Genomic DNA, 14,814 nt, shown 5'->3' with positions numbered 1-14,814 from the left:
TCCAAATTAATCTAGAAAACCAAACTGGAGCAGTAGCAACTTTCCCAAACGGTTCTGCCAAGACATAGATCCCTGAGCTCTGAACCCACTGGGCAGAGGCAGGGGCAGTGCCCTCAATGATGGTTCGCGGATATCCCAGGTGCAATGTCAACATCATGTGTGATGATAAAATGGACCTGCCCCGAGCCACTGTCTCCTACTTTATTCCCTCAAGTGCACATTCATCACCATAAGGGGAGTTTTTCCCTAATGTTCTCTCAGATCACCATCCACCTTGCTGCATTCTCCTGGCCCTGCAGAGAATGAAGCTGCCGTGTTTGGTGCGAATCTCTGCTGGAGTCCCAACCAGTCTCAACTCCCAGCGGCAAGGAGAAAACCGGCTCTGCTCTAAACCACAAGCTCCTTTCATCTTTCGGTATAAAAACAGTCAAAGGACGTTACTGGCAAAACCAAAATAAGAACAACAAAATGAAATCCTTCCTGGCTCCAGGACCCAGCTATTCTCACAGGTCACATCCACTCTGGCCTGGATTCACATTTCCACATGCCGCCTGACCAGCACGGGGGGGGGGGGGGTTCCATGGCCAGCTAGATGCCCCTTAGGAGCTCTGGTTTGCCATGGACCTCATCTGTTAAGAATCCCTTGCAACAGCACACACACAGGGAACCATCCCTGCCTCCCACCAAGAACCCTTCCTCCTTCCCATGAGGTCACAACACTCCAGACACTTCTGTGTCTTCACCATCACCAGGCTCCCTCACTAAACTGGGTGTTCCCAAGAGCTTAGGGCCAAGGGTTTATTTCCCTCTGTGTGTCCCTCATCCCTAGCCCAGCGCCCACACAGCTAACATTCAGAAAACCCACATGAAACAAATGTTTATGAAAGCTCACAGAGAGTGAAAGACAGACTCAAATAACTCGGAGTGCCTCTGAGGCCATTCGGAAAAACAAACATCACCGCCACAGAGCCACCTCCACCTCACAGCGTCCTCTTGTGAGGAAAAGGACGCTGGAGCAGTTGCTAAGGACTTCGGGAAAGCTGGAGCTGAAAGTGATCTTTGGGGCACTCCATATAAAGGAAGAAACAGTGACTAATAATCTGGGTGAAAGAGAAAAAAAAAAGGGGGATGCCGGCCACAAAGATAATAAAAAGATGCAAAAGCACATGTAACAGTGGGATCCTCTTAAGCAGTCTGTCAAGTTCCCTCCTCGTTTCAGAGCAAATTCACAGGACTCTGATGTTCACCTTCTATATATCACAGAAAATCCAAGGTGGCTCACAGCTTTCAGGAGACAAGTAAGAATTGTTTCCCCTTCCTCAAAAAGTAAATAGCTTAGTAAAACACCACAAAGTGTGAGAAGAAGAAATGGGCCTAGAGAGATGGCTCAGCAATTAAGAGCGCTTGCTGCTGTCCAAAGACAGGAGTTCGGGTCCCGGTTTCCAGTTTAGGCATTTCAGGGGAGTCTGTAACTCCAGCTCCAGGGCATCCAATGGCCTCTGCTGGTCTCTCCAGGCACCCACACATATGTGTATCTCTCTGTGTGCACATATACACATTTTTTTAAAAAAAATCTTACAAAAAAAAAAAGAGGGCACTGTAAAATCCCAAACCAATAAATATCAGTCCTCAGGAACTGGACTGGTTTTCTTGATGTGGCCCACCTATATCATTTCTCCTGGACAGAATCTTCCTGGGCTCAGGTAGCCTTCTGAGGCGCCCTAAGCTCGGTGCTCATGAAATGCTTCTCACGCACTCCTCCAAACTGGCTTACTCGTGTTGCCACTGCTTCGCCTCTGCCTCTTTCCATAAAAGCGGCCACAGGAACAAGAATAAACAAGTGTAAGGCACCGGGCTGGGAACAACACATGCTACCGGAAATGAAAACCAATTCAGTAACTGGCAGCATCCTTTCTACAGAAGCTACGGACGCGTCAACTCGCTCCCAGAATGTTGAGGACAAATCCACACTGAACAGGCCCATCGACATTTACAAACCAAAATCTAAATAGCAGTTGCTTATTAGAAGTCCCTGCATTTCATTAGTATTGCTTTCTCCATCCTCCTGATCAGAGATACAAAGTTTAAATAAATAAATAAATAAATAAACAAACAAACAAACAAATAAATAAATAAATAAATGAGGGTGACCAACAAAGGCCAGAGAGGGCAAATTTTGGGGTCTCAGAAGTTAGAGCCACTTTGATGAACTCAGAAGCTCTTCTCTAGCGTGTTCTAGGGGACATCTCTTCATCAACAGCCTCTATAACTCTCCCAAAGATATATGTGGTGGATGATTATCATTTCTATATAAGAGACCAAGTATCGGGAGAGGTCAGTCTAGTAGGCTGCAAAGACATAGCACTACGAGCAACAAGGACTTGGGCCCTGAACCCCAGTCTGTCCTCCTGGATAGGACAAAGCCTGGGGATACTTTATTAAGGCAGCAAGAGAAAAGCGGGGACAGTATATAAAAATTCATGTTCACTTAATACAGACTGTACCTACTCACATTTCACAGATAACTTAAAATATCCATTTATCCCAAGTATCTCTTTAGGCGCGCACGCAAGTGTTAATGTATACATATTCATTCATGTCTCAGAATGTATACATTTGGCTCTAACAAAAACTGTATCACTGGAAAAATACAAACTGTACAGAATGTTTTTAATAAAAGAAATCCCTTACTGAATCTTTACTAAAGGGCTTAGGGTCCACAATCATTTTCTGACTGACACAAATGGGAGCTTCCATTTGTATCAGTAACAAGTGTTCTATCTAGAGGCCCCAGAAACTCTGTGCTGCCCAAAATAGCATTGTCCCTAGGACTTGCTGTATTGTCAGACAACACCCTCAAGTATCATGGTGGAGTCATAACTAGGGCACGATTACCTCATCTGCAGCCTCCTGCACCTCCTCCATAAAGAAAAAGAGGACACATGGCCAACGATGGCAGTCTCACTGGCTGATCCCACAGTCGGGCTCTGCCCCCACTGCCCTGTACACACGACAGCATTCTAATGTGCAAGCTACATGTTTCTGGTATGACATATGAGCTCTCCACGCCATATGGTAGACATCCAGAGTCTGAATGTTTGTGAGTGGCTTCTATGAGCAGTGAAGTGATGCTCAAATGGACATGAAGGTTTCCACTCAAGTGCTGACCCGATGGCTTGCCTGGATTAAGGAACACCATGACTTTCTCCTATGCTCAGCTCCAAACGCCAGGCTACTGTCTGCTTGACTGCACTCTCCATTGCTTAGCGAGGAGATAGGGAGCTCTGCGGAGTATGCAGCCACCACGATCTTCTTGAACACTGGCCTCTCTTTTCTGTTGAGAGCATATGGGGAGTGGCATCAATGACCATGGCAGGACATCACCGGGCACTTTCCGCTTTACCCACATTTCCCTTTTCTGCCGAGACCCATTGCTTCTGTAGGCCTTTCCGCTCTGATCCCCAGTTCCGAAAGCTGGCTTAGCTTCCCTCCCCGGACAATTACCCATACACAGCATTTTATTTGTGTCCCATAAGTCATGCGCAAAGTCAAGAAAAAATGAGTGACCCCAGCGGCTGGAGGTAAACCTGGAACTGGAGCCCGCTGGGCTATGTTGCTTTCATGCCCTAGTCACAAGGAGCAAAGCCTTGCTGGAGGCAGAACTGCACATCAAGATGACACAGCCTTGCCAGAAAACACGCATCTGAGGGTGGAATCCCACTGGCGGGCATCTGGCTGAGGATGAAGATCCCGTGGGAACGCAGTGGTGGCCACTGAGTCAAATGAAGGAAGATGGGGATGGGCTCCACGGCATATGGTTCCCAAGGAAATCACGGCATCAGTCTGCATCTAAGTTAAATGTGGCTGCCCTGTGGTATAGTCAGTTCAGGCTGCTATAATAAAAGTATCCCATACCGAGTAACTTAAACTATTTATTTTATATAGTTTGCAGAGCAGAAAGTCCAAGATCAAAGAACTAACTAGAAACTGTGTTCTCACATGGCTGTGACAAAGGCAGCTCTAGTCTCTTTTCCTAGTCATATAAGAGCATATACCACTGCCATGGGGTCTCTGCTCTTGCAAGCCCACCTATTTTTAATCAGCCACACACACCCTCCCCAGCCAATTTCCTAACGGCAGGCCACCAGGGTTGTTTAGTATTTCCACATGGACATGTAGGGAAACACATCCAAGATCACACCAGTGAAAGGCACCAGAGTCCCACCCTTGCTAATGAGGAAACACCTGACGGCTGCTCTAGCACACCCTGCTGGAATACCCAAGTCTGGCCTGCCTGTGACGAGGGCAATTGGTGATAAACTGCACCCATGAGGTTCTTCCCCACCTCAGTGGGGGAGACTACTCAACCCAAGCCAGAGCTTTCAGTGGGGAGTTATCTGCCCAGGGTTTTCCAAAGGTGACATGTTTACCAGCACTTGGCACCAGTGATCAGCAAGGAAGGAAGCAATGAGAAACTCAACCTTCCACGAGGAAGCATGTCCTATGTTCTGTATCCCGGCATCTTCATACAAAGAAAGGACACAGGAGTGACAGGGCCTACTACTCTAAAGCAGCAGCTACTCTCAGCAAGACTCCTGGGCTCAGCGCTCACTACCCTAAACAATGGCGGCTATGGGACTGGGAATTTAGCTGGGAGGAAGAGCACCCACCTAGCATGTTCAATGTTCTGGCTTCCACGTTCAGCACAAGGAAAAAGAAAGAAGAACCCCTGGGTGGTACTAGAGGATGTAGTTTAGTGGCAGTGTTTGCCAGGTACGTATGTGTTCAAGTGGGGTGGGGACGAACACGTGCTGTGTTTATATTAAGCCAGGTCATTAGGAAATAGGCTTTGGGAGGATCATTAAACATAGGTGGGCCTGGCCCGGCAGCAGCGGTGGCACAAGCCTTTGATCTCAGCACTCAGGAGGCAGAGGCAGGTGGATCTCTATGAGATCAAGGCCAGCCTGGTTTACAAAGTGAGTTCCAGGACAGTCAGGGCTACACAGAGAAATCATGTCTCAAACAAAACAAACAAACAAAACAAAACAAAAAACAAAAAAACTCGGGCTTTTAAGGCTAAGCAATACCCCATGACAGTATATGTGTCCTTATATAACAAGGGCAAGAGACTGGAGCTGGCTTTGCCAGAGCCATATGAGCAGACAATGAGAAGACATGCTCTTCTCCACAGTCCATTTCCTTAAAAAAACAAATAAAAAAAATCCCCATTCTGAGTCACCTTCCTTTCCCACTTCCTGGCTTTGCACATCTTTGGCTACTCTGCCTTCAACACAGCCAGCCATTCCTACCCCCTACCAACATCCACATTTCACAACAATTTTGAGGATTCAAGCCAAAGGCGCCAGCCCTCTCTGCCTAGCCCTACCTCACACTAACATTCATTAATGTCAGAGAGAGATGGGACCATTTCCGCCGGCCTCTGTGAATTCTGGGTTTCGCTGTGAATCAGCAATAACCAGAAAGATCCCCACTGTCCCCATCCCCGCCTATTTTCTTTGAGGCAAAGCATTCATTTGTGAGCAAGACTCTGGGCTCATTCCAGACGCCATCTGACACAACCACGGGGTGCAGCTGACACCGCTACACGTGTGACCGGCTAAAACCTCCAGCTGTCCTTAACTGCCGGCGAGCGAGCGGCAGGAAACAGGCAGCAAGCCTTGAGAAACCTAAGAAAACGAGAGTGCGACCCACCGGGGTGCGGGAACTCAAGGGGGCTGCCAACAGACCCGCACTCACGCACACGCACACTGCCTTTGCTCACAGTGTACACGCAGCCCAGCCTGAAGAGGAAGCTGGACTTTAACTATGTGGTCTCTGTAGACATGGCAAATAGCTATATTCAAGGCTTTATGGACGCAAGGTGCTTTTAAATTGTTTATGTGCCCATTAGTATTTTCAACCAATCACACATTGCTGGTCAAAGCAGGATACCAAAATTCTCATGTCTGGGTCCCGTCCCCACCCCCAGCATTAAGAACGTGACTTAGATACTGTTTTCAGGGCTCCTGCAGCACAAACAAGAACCAAAGACAAAAAACTTCTGTCCTGGAGGAATCCATGCATCCACTATCAAAGCAGAGAGATGCAAGGCTTGGCAGAAGGAAATACGGTGTGTGGGGTTTGTTGCCTTCAGAGGCTACTCCTCCCATAGGGCAAAGGGAAGCTTCATGGAGTGAGATCAAAGCTGCACCTGAAGTCAGCTCCGAGACAGCCTGACCTAAGGCATAACATACGACATGAGCAAAGCGGGGAGCAGAGCAAGGGCTGGTTTGATGAAGCAATGTCGGTCAACCAAAGACCAACCAAGGAGGAAAGAAGAGTCTTTTCAATAAACAGGTCAGGGGCAAGTGGTGTCCACATGGAAATGGTGAATTTAGTCTACACTTCACAGTATACATAGGTTACCCCAAATGGACCACAGATCCAAGTACTAGGAAGTGAAAATGACAGAACTCTTAGGAGAAACAGCACGATGCTAGATTAGGTAATGGTCATAAAGCCATGACATCAAAAGGGCAGAGGCAAACAAAAAGATGGACAATAGAAAGCCTTTGCTGTTTCAAGTAAAACTATCATGATAGTGAAAAAGAAATCACAGAATGGAAGAATGCTTGCAAATGGAGCTGATAAATAATTTACATTCAGATTATTAAAAGTGCAATAAAGGGTCGGAAAGAAGGTTCAGTGGTTAAGAACACTGACTGCTCTTCCAGAGGGCCCAGGTCAATTCCTAGCACCCACATAGACAGCTCACAACTGTCTGTAATTCCAGTTCAGTTCCAGGCAACTGGACATCCATAGAAAAACACCAATGCATATAAAAGAAAAATAAATAAATAAAAGTTAAAATGCCATAAAATACAGGATACTAGTTTATCTGCTCTAGGGCAATGAGTCAGGAAGACAAACAGAGGGAGAGAGGCTGGCTGGGAAACTGAGTCTACTTCTGCTCCACCAGTGAGAGCACCAAGTGGTGCAGTCATTGAAAAAAGTACGTTAGCAATACAGCGAGGCATTTAACATAGAGCGACAGGTAAGACCCACCGACACCAATACTACATATATAGGCAAGAACAAACAAAAACATACGTGCGCATCCAAGTTAAAATAAGAAAACGCAGCAGTACTCAAAGTGGAAACAACCAACTGCCCATAATGGATAGGCAAAGTGTGGTAGATAGATACCGCAAAATTTTATTTGGTAACAAAACTGAATGAGGTCAATTCCGAGTACAAAGCATGTTCCAAAAACAGCAACAAAAATCACTCGCCAAACATCACAGTCTCTTATGATGCTAATTGTACAGAATGCCCCCACAATAGTAATCTATAGAGATAGAAAATGGAGTCATAGTTGCTTAGGGCTTAGGAGCGGGGGCCGAAGGATGAGGAGGAATGTAGAATGATTAGTAAGGAATGTAAGTTTGTTTGGGTTTGCTTTCTTAGGTGAGATTTTAAAAAGTTCTAAAACTGGACTTTAGCAATGCTTGCATTCATGTGAAAATGCCCTAAAACCCGCACTGGAAACTCTAAATAGCTGAATTACGTGGTATGCCATCAGATTTCAATAAATCTGTTTTTCAAAACACAACCGGGTAAATTACAATGGAAAATGTATCAATTTAACTTTAGAAAATTAGAAACTTCTGTGAGCCATAAAACACTATAACCTAATTAAGTGGAAAATGGACCAGACAGGGTTTTTTTTTTGTAACACTCAAGACTGATAGCTTAAAACAAACAGTAAAACTGTGACTAAGGAACACTGACGAGACAGCCATGAAGGATCGGCCACAACCTCAACGTTAACCAAGTATGTCCCAACCCAGCCGTTCTACTCTACAGCCTAGCCAATGAAAGAATCTCACGTTCCTTTAGCTGTTAGGACGGGAATGCTCTTTCGCTGCTCTTCATCTAACCCCTCGCGTGTCCAACACTAGGGAAAACGGGTGAACGTGTGACTGTTGTTTGTGCACCACAGGAGAGAGGGAGGGAACTGGGAGTGGTGGGAGGGTGCAATGCCATAGGAGGAGCTGAGGCAAGCCCGGGGGTCAGAGGTCATCCTGGGCTCCATAGGAGACCCCGGCAAAAGCAAGCAATAGACAAAAGTAACTGCCCATTAGGAGGGACGGAAGGGCTAGATATTTAGTACATCCCCCCTACACACACACACACACACACACACACACACACACACACACACACACACACACACTTTTTAAGGTCTCAGTATTTCCTGAACTGGCCTTAAGTAATCCTCCTGTCTCAAACTCCTAAGTAGCTGAAACCACAGATGTGTATCACCATGCTTGGCAATTCACATACTCCTGTGTACGCATAATTCTTTGTCAACTATTATCTCTAACATTAAAAATTAATGATAAATATATACATGCTTGCTCTCATTAAAGAGGACTGACACACAGTAATCATATATTCTTCATCAATGGTTGACAACTTGTGATATATATATCACACACACACACATATATATATAGTGAGAGAGAGAGAGAGAGAGAGAGAGAGAGAGAGAGAGAGAGAGAGAGAGAGAGAGAGAGACAGAGACAGAGACAGAGACAGAGACTGGAATGCTAAAGAAACAAAACTCAAGCTATTCCTCACACACCTTAAATCCTAAGCAGACTGTAACACTAGTTTCTTTGGATGCTCCTGGAGCAATTTCTGGGTGTAGCCAAATGACACACAGGTGAACTAGGACCCATGAACAGAGAACTAAGTGGACTCGAGGCCCTCGAATTCAAAGTGGAGCAAACAGTGGCTCTGTGTATGGGCACACATTTGGAGGAGAGACAATCACACCTAGTCTCACTCAGTAAGGGACAGCTGTCTGCCTACTCCTGGGAGAAGGTCACCACACAGTTTCCAGAGGAAACAAAGAGTGTGCCCGTCACCAGGATCCTTTCTGAAGGCTGCTCTTAGGCACTCGAAGGAAAGCCAAGGACAGAAGTAACTCTCTCTGCACAGGGAAGAGGGACTGTGCGTTCCCTGCCTCACAGATGTGATGCACCGCCTTCAGCCTGTGCTCTCCTCCATGCAGGAAACCAGAACATAAGACTCTCTCCTATACAGCTCAGGAGTCTACAGTACACACGCAGAATGGTACTAGTAACAGATCAGTAACTTCTACAAATTTCAGGCATGTTCCATAATGACTGTGGGCACCTTTGCCTCCTTTTCTTCAAAGAATTCTGAGCCAGAAGCTGTTCCTAAAAGCCCTCCCAACTCTATCAGTTTTAGAAGCCTCCATGATCTTTGTAAGCCTCTCTAAGCATCAAAGACAGCAAGCACTTATAGATGCAACTGGACGCCAGCTGAATGTTTTTCTAAACAAACTTGATCTGATTCAGCTGTGATAATGCCCCCAACACTGTACCCTGGAAAGAACGGAAATGGAAATGTCTAAGAAGCCCAGACCGATGGGAAGTTCAAAAGAGGAGGGTCGCAGAGAAACCCTTCCACCTCTTTCAAGGCCTCAGCAGGCACAGCCAGCACCGACAGGATGCCTACAAGCACCAACCATTTAGATGTTTTCCAGAAGACGGTAACTTCAAAAACAGCTCCCAGTGAACTCTGAAGGGAGTAGCAAATCAATATTGCTTTGTGGAAAGCAACTGGCCAGAGTGCGGCAAGATTCCTCACCAGTGCAGGCCATCTCGTTGAGTAAGTCCACTCTGGGAAGCTACTACCCTGAGGAGACATCAGATGTGCATAAAATTTACCAGAAAAAAAAAAGGTATCAGGAGTTCAGGAGATGGGTTACACACCATTATGAATGACTTACTGCTAAACAATATGCTTATAGGCAGGGCCTTACGTAGCCCAGGGCGGACTTGAACATCTGACTCTGCTACCCCTACCTCACAGGCACTATGGCTGTTCTTGGCAAGATGGGAAATGATACATCCTATGGTACATATGACATCACAGACAAAAATTCACACCAGGAATTAGCAGCAAAAAAGAGAAAACATGGGGCTGGAGAGATGGCTCAGTGGTTAAGAGCATTGTCTGCTCTTCCAAAGGTCCTGAGTTCAATTCCCGGCAACCACATGGTGCCTCACAACCATCTGTAATGATGTCTGGTGCCCTCTTCTGGCCTGCAGACATACACACAGACAGAATATTGTATACATAATAAATAAATAAATATTTTAAAAAGAAAACATTTTAAGTCATGCCACCAGGTTTGTTTTATATGTAATTCTCTTGTCTCACCTGTTCATGCCCTGGAATCATAGGCATGTTCTACCATACATGGCTACCAGTTCTTTGGATGAAAAATAATAAAAACATTTAAGTGGAAACTAGTTTTAAAATCAATTATAGAATATTGAAACAGCTGACAATAAATACGAAGTTCTTAAAGAAAACTGAAATACCTTATGATCTAAAGCAGGGAAAAGGAATGGAGAAGAATTCTATCGTGTGGGTCTCGGGTTTACACGAGGTAGATTTGGGGGAGAGGCTGGAAGGCATAAGTTGTGTTGTTCCAGGAGTCTAATTACAGATACAGCAGCTGACTCACGATGGAATAACAGCTCCAGTCTCTGACGGTTTCTTCTGTGTCTCTCTAAAGCATGTCTTCCGGTAAGGACAAAGCATGACCACAAAGTACCACCCTTTCAGCGGAGGAAGGGGTCCGAAATGGTCAACCCACCACCAGGCTGCTGCCTGGTCACCCGGGGGAATGGTGCCGGATCTGGGGCTCAGTGTTGGTCTCTGGCACTCAGCAGAGCTCGTAGCAGCTGTAGCCAGGTCAGCCTTCGTGAGGAAAGTCCATGTTGTTGAGCCCAGACACGACTTCCATCTCTACCACCACAGCCGCTCTGTTCGTGGGCGTGTCCGCTCTGTTCGTGGGCGTGTCGAGCAAGGAGAGATAGCCAAGGAGAAAGAAAGGCTGACGACCCACAGCACAGTCATCCTGTCTGCTTGATTACTGAACTCCTTCCTACTCTGCTAAAGCTACCTTTTGATGAGCATTTGTGTGGGACACAGAATCCTTGGCCCAATCAGAGATCCAGCCACACACATCTTCCTTACCACAGTTACTTTTCGACTGCTGTGACAAAACATTGTGACTAAGCCAACTTACAAAAGAAACTGTTTAAAATCCGGGACTCACAATGGCAGAGAGGTATAACCATAATGGCAGGGAGCAAGGGAGGACAGGCACTGGAGAAGCAGCCGAGAGCTTCCTGTACTCAGCAACCAACAGGAAGTAGAGAAAGCAAAGAGGGAATGGTGTGGACATTTGAAAGCTCAGCGCTCACCCTCAGTGACACACCTCCTCCAACAAGGCCACACCTCCTAATCCTTTCCAAACAGTTACAACTGGGGACCAAGCATTCACATGTGAGCCTATGGGGGCCATTCTCATTTGATGTGGGAGTGTCATATATCAATCTGTTGATTTCATTGGTTAAGTAATAAAGAAACTGCTTGGCCTCATAGGTTAAAACATAGGTGGGAGGAGTAAACAGAACAGAATGCTGGGAGGAAGAGGAGGTAAGCTCAGACTGACAGCTCTGCTCTCTGGAGGAGAGACGCCATGCTGCCCGCTCCTGGGCAGACACACGCGATGAAGCTCCGACCCAGGATGGACGTAGGCTAGAATCTTTCTGGTAAGCCACCTCATGGGCTACACTAGAAATGGGCTAGTCCAGGTGCAAGAGTTAGCCGAGAAGAGGCTAGATAGAAATGGGCCAAGCAGTGTTTAAATGAATATAGTTTGTGTGTTGTTATTTCAGGGCATAAGCTAGCCAGGCAGCCGGGGTGCTGGGGACGCAGCCCCGCCGCTCCTCTTATTACTACACTCATTCAAACCACCATATCCTCCAATGTCTCTCTCACCAGTTTTCCAATTATGCTCTTTCCAAGTTCTTGATCATCCAGCCAATACATTAGCTACATACAGTAAGCACGAATCAGTAAAGAATTGTGCATCTGGCCATTTCTCCTTGCAAGCAAAATGCACAACCATGTACTACTGACTGCTTGAAGTTTGATTAGCATCAAGCAGTGAAGTGTTTCTATATAAGCAAGTAAACAGTCTGGTGGCTTAGGGGAGCTCCTGAGGATTTTTGTTGGTGAAAACAAGGTCTTGCTATGTGCAGCCAGGCTGGCCACGAACTCTTGATTCCAAGGTTTTTCATCTTTTAGAAGCAACTTCATAAACATTATAAGTTATTTAAAAAAAAAAAAAGCCTGCAAGGTAATTTGAAAGCTGGGCCTGAACAACAATCGGGGTGCGCAGGCTATAGCGGAGAAAAGATGGGTACCCTGAGGATGGAGGGGCTCATTATCTTCCCAGAACTGAGGTACACTGCATTTACTGTATCCTTAGTAGCAGTGGTGCTAGTTCTAAAATAGATGTTTATTTTTAAAGTCAGTGCATGCTCGCTGCCATATGTCAACCTTTTTAAAAATTGACAAAAAAAAAAAAAAAACAGGTAGGTAAGACATTAGCTCAGGATACTTTTCCAATAATACTAAGCAGAAGTGTGTGTTAGGAACTATGAAAATATTATTTCATGTCTTGTAAGCCACTGCCATTCTTAAGCAGCCAGCTTTGCCTTCAATCTTCTGAGTTAAAATTACTAAGATGATAACACCAGATCAACACTGTGAGACACTAAGCTGCTACATGGATTTGGGTAGTACACAAGACCTGTTCTGCTAGCATGGATCTGCTCAGTAGAACAAAAGCATCTAAATTAGAAGGCATTTTTTTTCTTGAATCCGTTGAAAGACTGAATATTCAGGAGGACGGCTGCATCCTTCTGTCCCTACGACCAACCAAAGAACTTAGAAATAAATTTCATTTCATTTTTTATAAGAGAAAAAACTTTGGGATATTTTTCTCAAAGCTAAACCTATCTGATACTGTCCAAGGAAGAAGGGACACAGTGGCCAGGGTTTCTGTGCCCATCTGAAGAGTCTTCTCTTCAAACTCTTCAGGACAGACACGTTGCCCTGGTTTGCCTGCCAATGCTACAGAGAGTCCCACCAGACACTGACATTGTCATCAGTGATAAAATCAAGTGTGAAATACAGTGGTCCCCGGCCCCGGGGCAAAAGCCATGGCAATTCATTGTCTGAGCAACTGAGTGGCAGAAAGAACAGTTTCAGTATGTCAAATCTCTGTGCTTGGCATTCCCTTCAACTGAGGTGCTTCAGTGAGACGCAGGCTCTAGATTATTATTATACTTGGCTAAGACATTTTGGTTGCCCTAAAGCATCGGTTATGTGAAGTGCACAACGTTAAAGACAAAGCATCATTCAATGACACTTGAGAGAGTGTAGGAAGGCACACCTAGTTCAGGAGTGGGTGTTGGACCCCCTGCCGTAGAATTTTCCAGTAAAGGAAAGACTAGGCTCAACTCTGAAAGCTGCACAGCCAAATGGGGGATGTTTAGCCAAGCTACAGGGTGAAGGCCGCAAAGAGGACACATCAGGAATAAGGAGGGGGATTCTGGCTGATTGAACCTAACAGGGTTCTGCTGAAGTCAGGCCAAGATGATCACTATCACCTAGGGGGGCGGTCGGCAGAGGAAGAACAAGCACTGGGGGTGGGGACAGGGCTTCCTTGTTAAACTGATATAATAGGTTTCTCGGCTAAATCTGGATTGTATGAAACAATAATAAAAGTTGGGCCTGGGAGAGGGTTCGTGAGTCTGAAATTGGGCAAAGCAAAAAGTTCCTGTTGAGAAACCCACTCACCTCTGGTGATAAGACAAAGCAACAGGGCTGTTAAAAGAAGATGCGCACGACTCCTAAAATTGGTCATTCCAACCAGGGTAACCTAGCCAGAGGGGCGCTGTGGGAAACACGGCTTGAAGGAAGAAAAGCCATCTGACCCAGAGACACAACAGTGGAGCAAGCAGAAGACATTCCAGGAATTTCCCTAAATACTGATAAACAGGTCAAATTCCTTGGCACAGGAAATCACTTCATACCAAAAAAAAAAAAGTTCCCAAGTTCCAGCTAACAAATGAACTGTAAACAATGCTGTCCAGAATAAGAAAGTTCTGGAACAATGAAAGATTCTGGACAATCACCAAATTCACGCCACCATTCCAAAACACAGAATGCCTCAGGGTTTTCCCTCTTAATTTTACCATATATAAATCTCAAACACAGACTAAATGACTCAGAAATAATGCATATGCCACTCCAAGCAACACAAATATTTAAGAAACCAGAAACTAATTAATTTCATAGCCCCAGGACACAGTCTAGATGAACCCTGAATATGTTCCCATGTAATTGAGAAGAATTTTCATTGGCACGTGATCAATGGGAACCCAAATTATCCTGCCTTTTGTAAGCAAATATTCATCCAATTTAAAAGAATATCAAAGAAGTGTGAGGACCCCAGGGATGAGCACCACCGGAAAGGCTTCCCTCACATCTGAACCCCAGCCTCTTGCGGCCAACTCCTACTTGCTTTTCTTCTCCGTATCAGCAAGCGTCTGAAGCTGCTAATCATGAAAGGGGTCAAACAGCCTTACACGAGCAGCCCCTGAGCCAGGGCCCCTGCACTGCTACAAGTCTGACTCTTGCCCAGAGATTAACCTTCAGAGCTGGTCCAGTGGCACGTGATGTCAGCCAGCAAACAGATGCAATACACAAGGCTTGGCAGTAATGAACAGAGTGCTGTCCAGGACACTCGCCTGCATCCAGAACTCTAGCTGGGTGGTGGTGGCGCACACCTTTAATGCCAGCACTCAGGAGGCAGAGGAAGTAGATTTCTGTGAGTTCAAGGCTAGCCTG

General features: G+C 45.8%; 1 protein-coding gene across 3 annotated transcripts in view; it reads right to left on the bottom strand.

Annotated features, from left to right (window-relative positions):
• Positions 1 to 14,814, bottom strand: part of Tanc1 (tetratricopeptide repeat, ankyrin repeat and coiled-coil containing 1) — a 222,244-nt gene that overhangs the window by 98,607 nt on the left and 108,823 nt on the right. The gene's annotated exons all lie outside the window — the stretch shown is intronic.

This window comes from Microtus ochrogaster, chromosome 4 (genome assembly GCF_000317375.1).
Source record: "Microtus ochrogaster isolate Prairie Vole_2 chromosome 4, MicOch1.0, whole genome shotgun sequence".
In the NCBI taxonomy this organism is placed as follows: domain Eukaryota; kingdom Metazoa; phylum Chordata; class Mammalia; order Rodentia; family Cricetidae; genus Microtus; species Microtus ochrogaster.
Note: the sequence above shows the minus strand (reverse complement) of the source record. Positions and strands in the feature narration are given on the sequence as shown.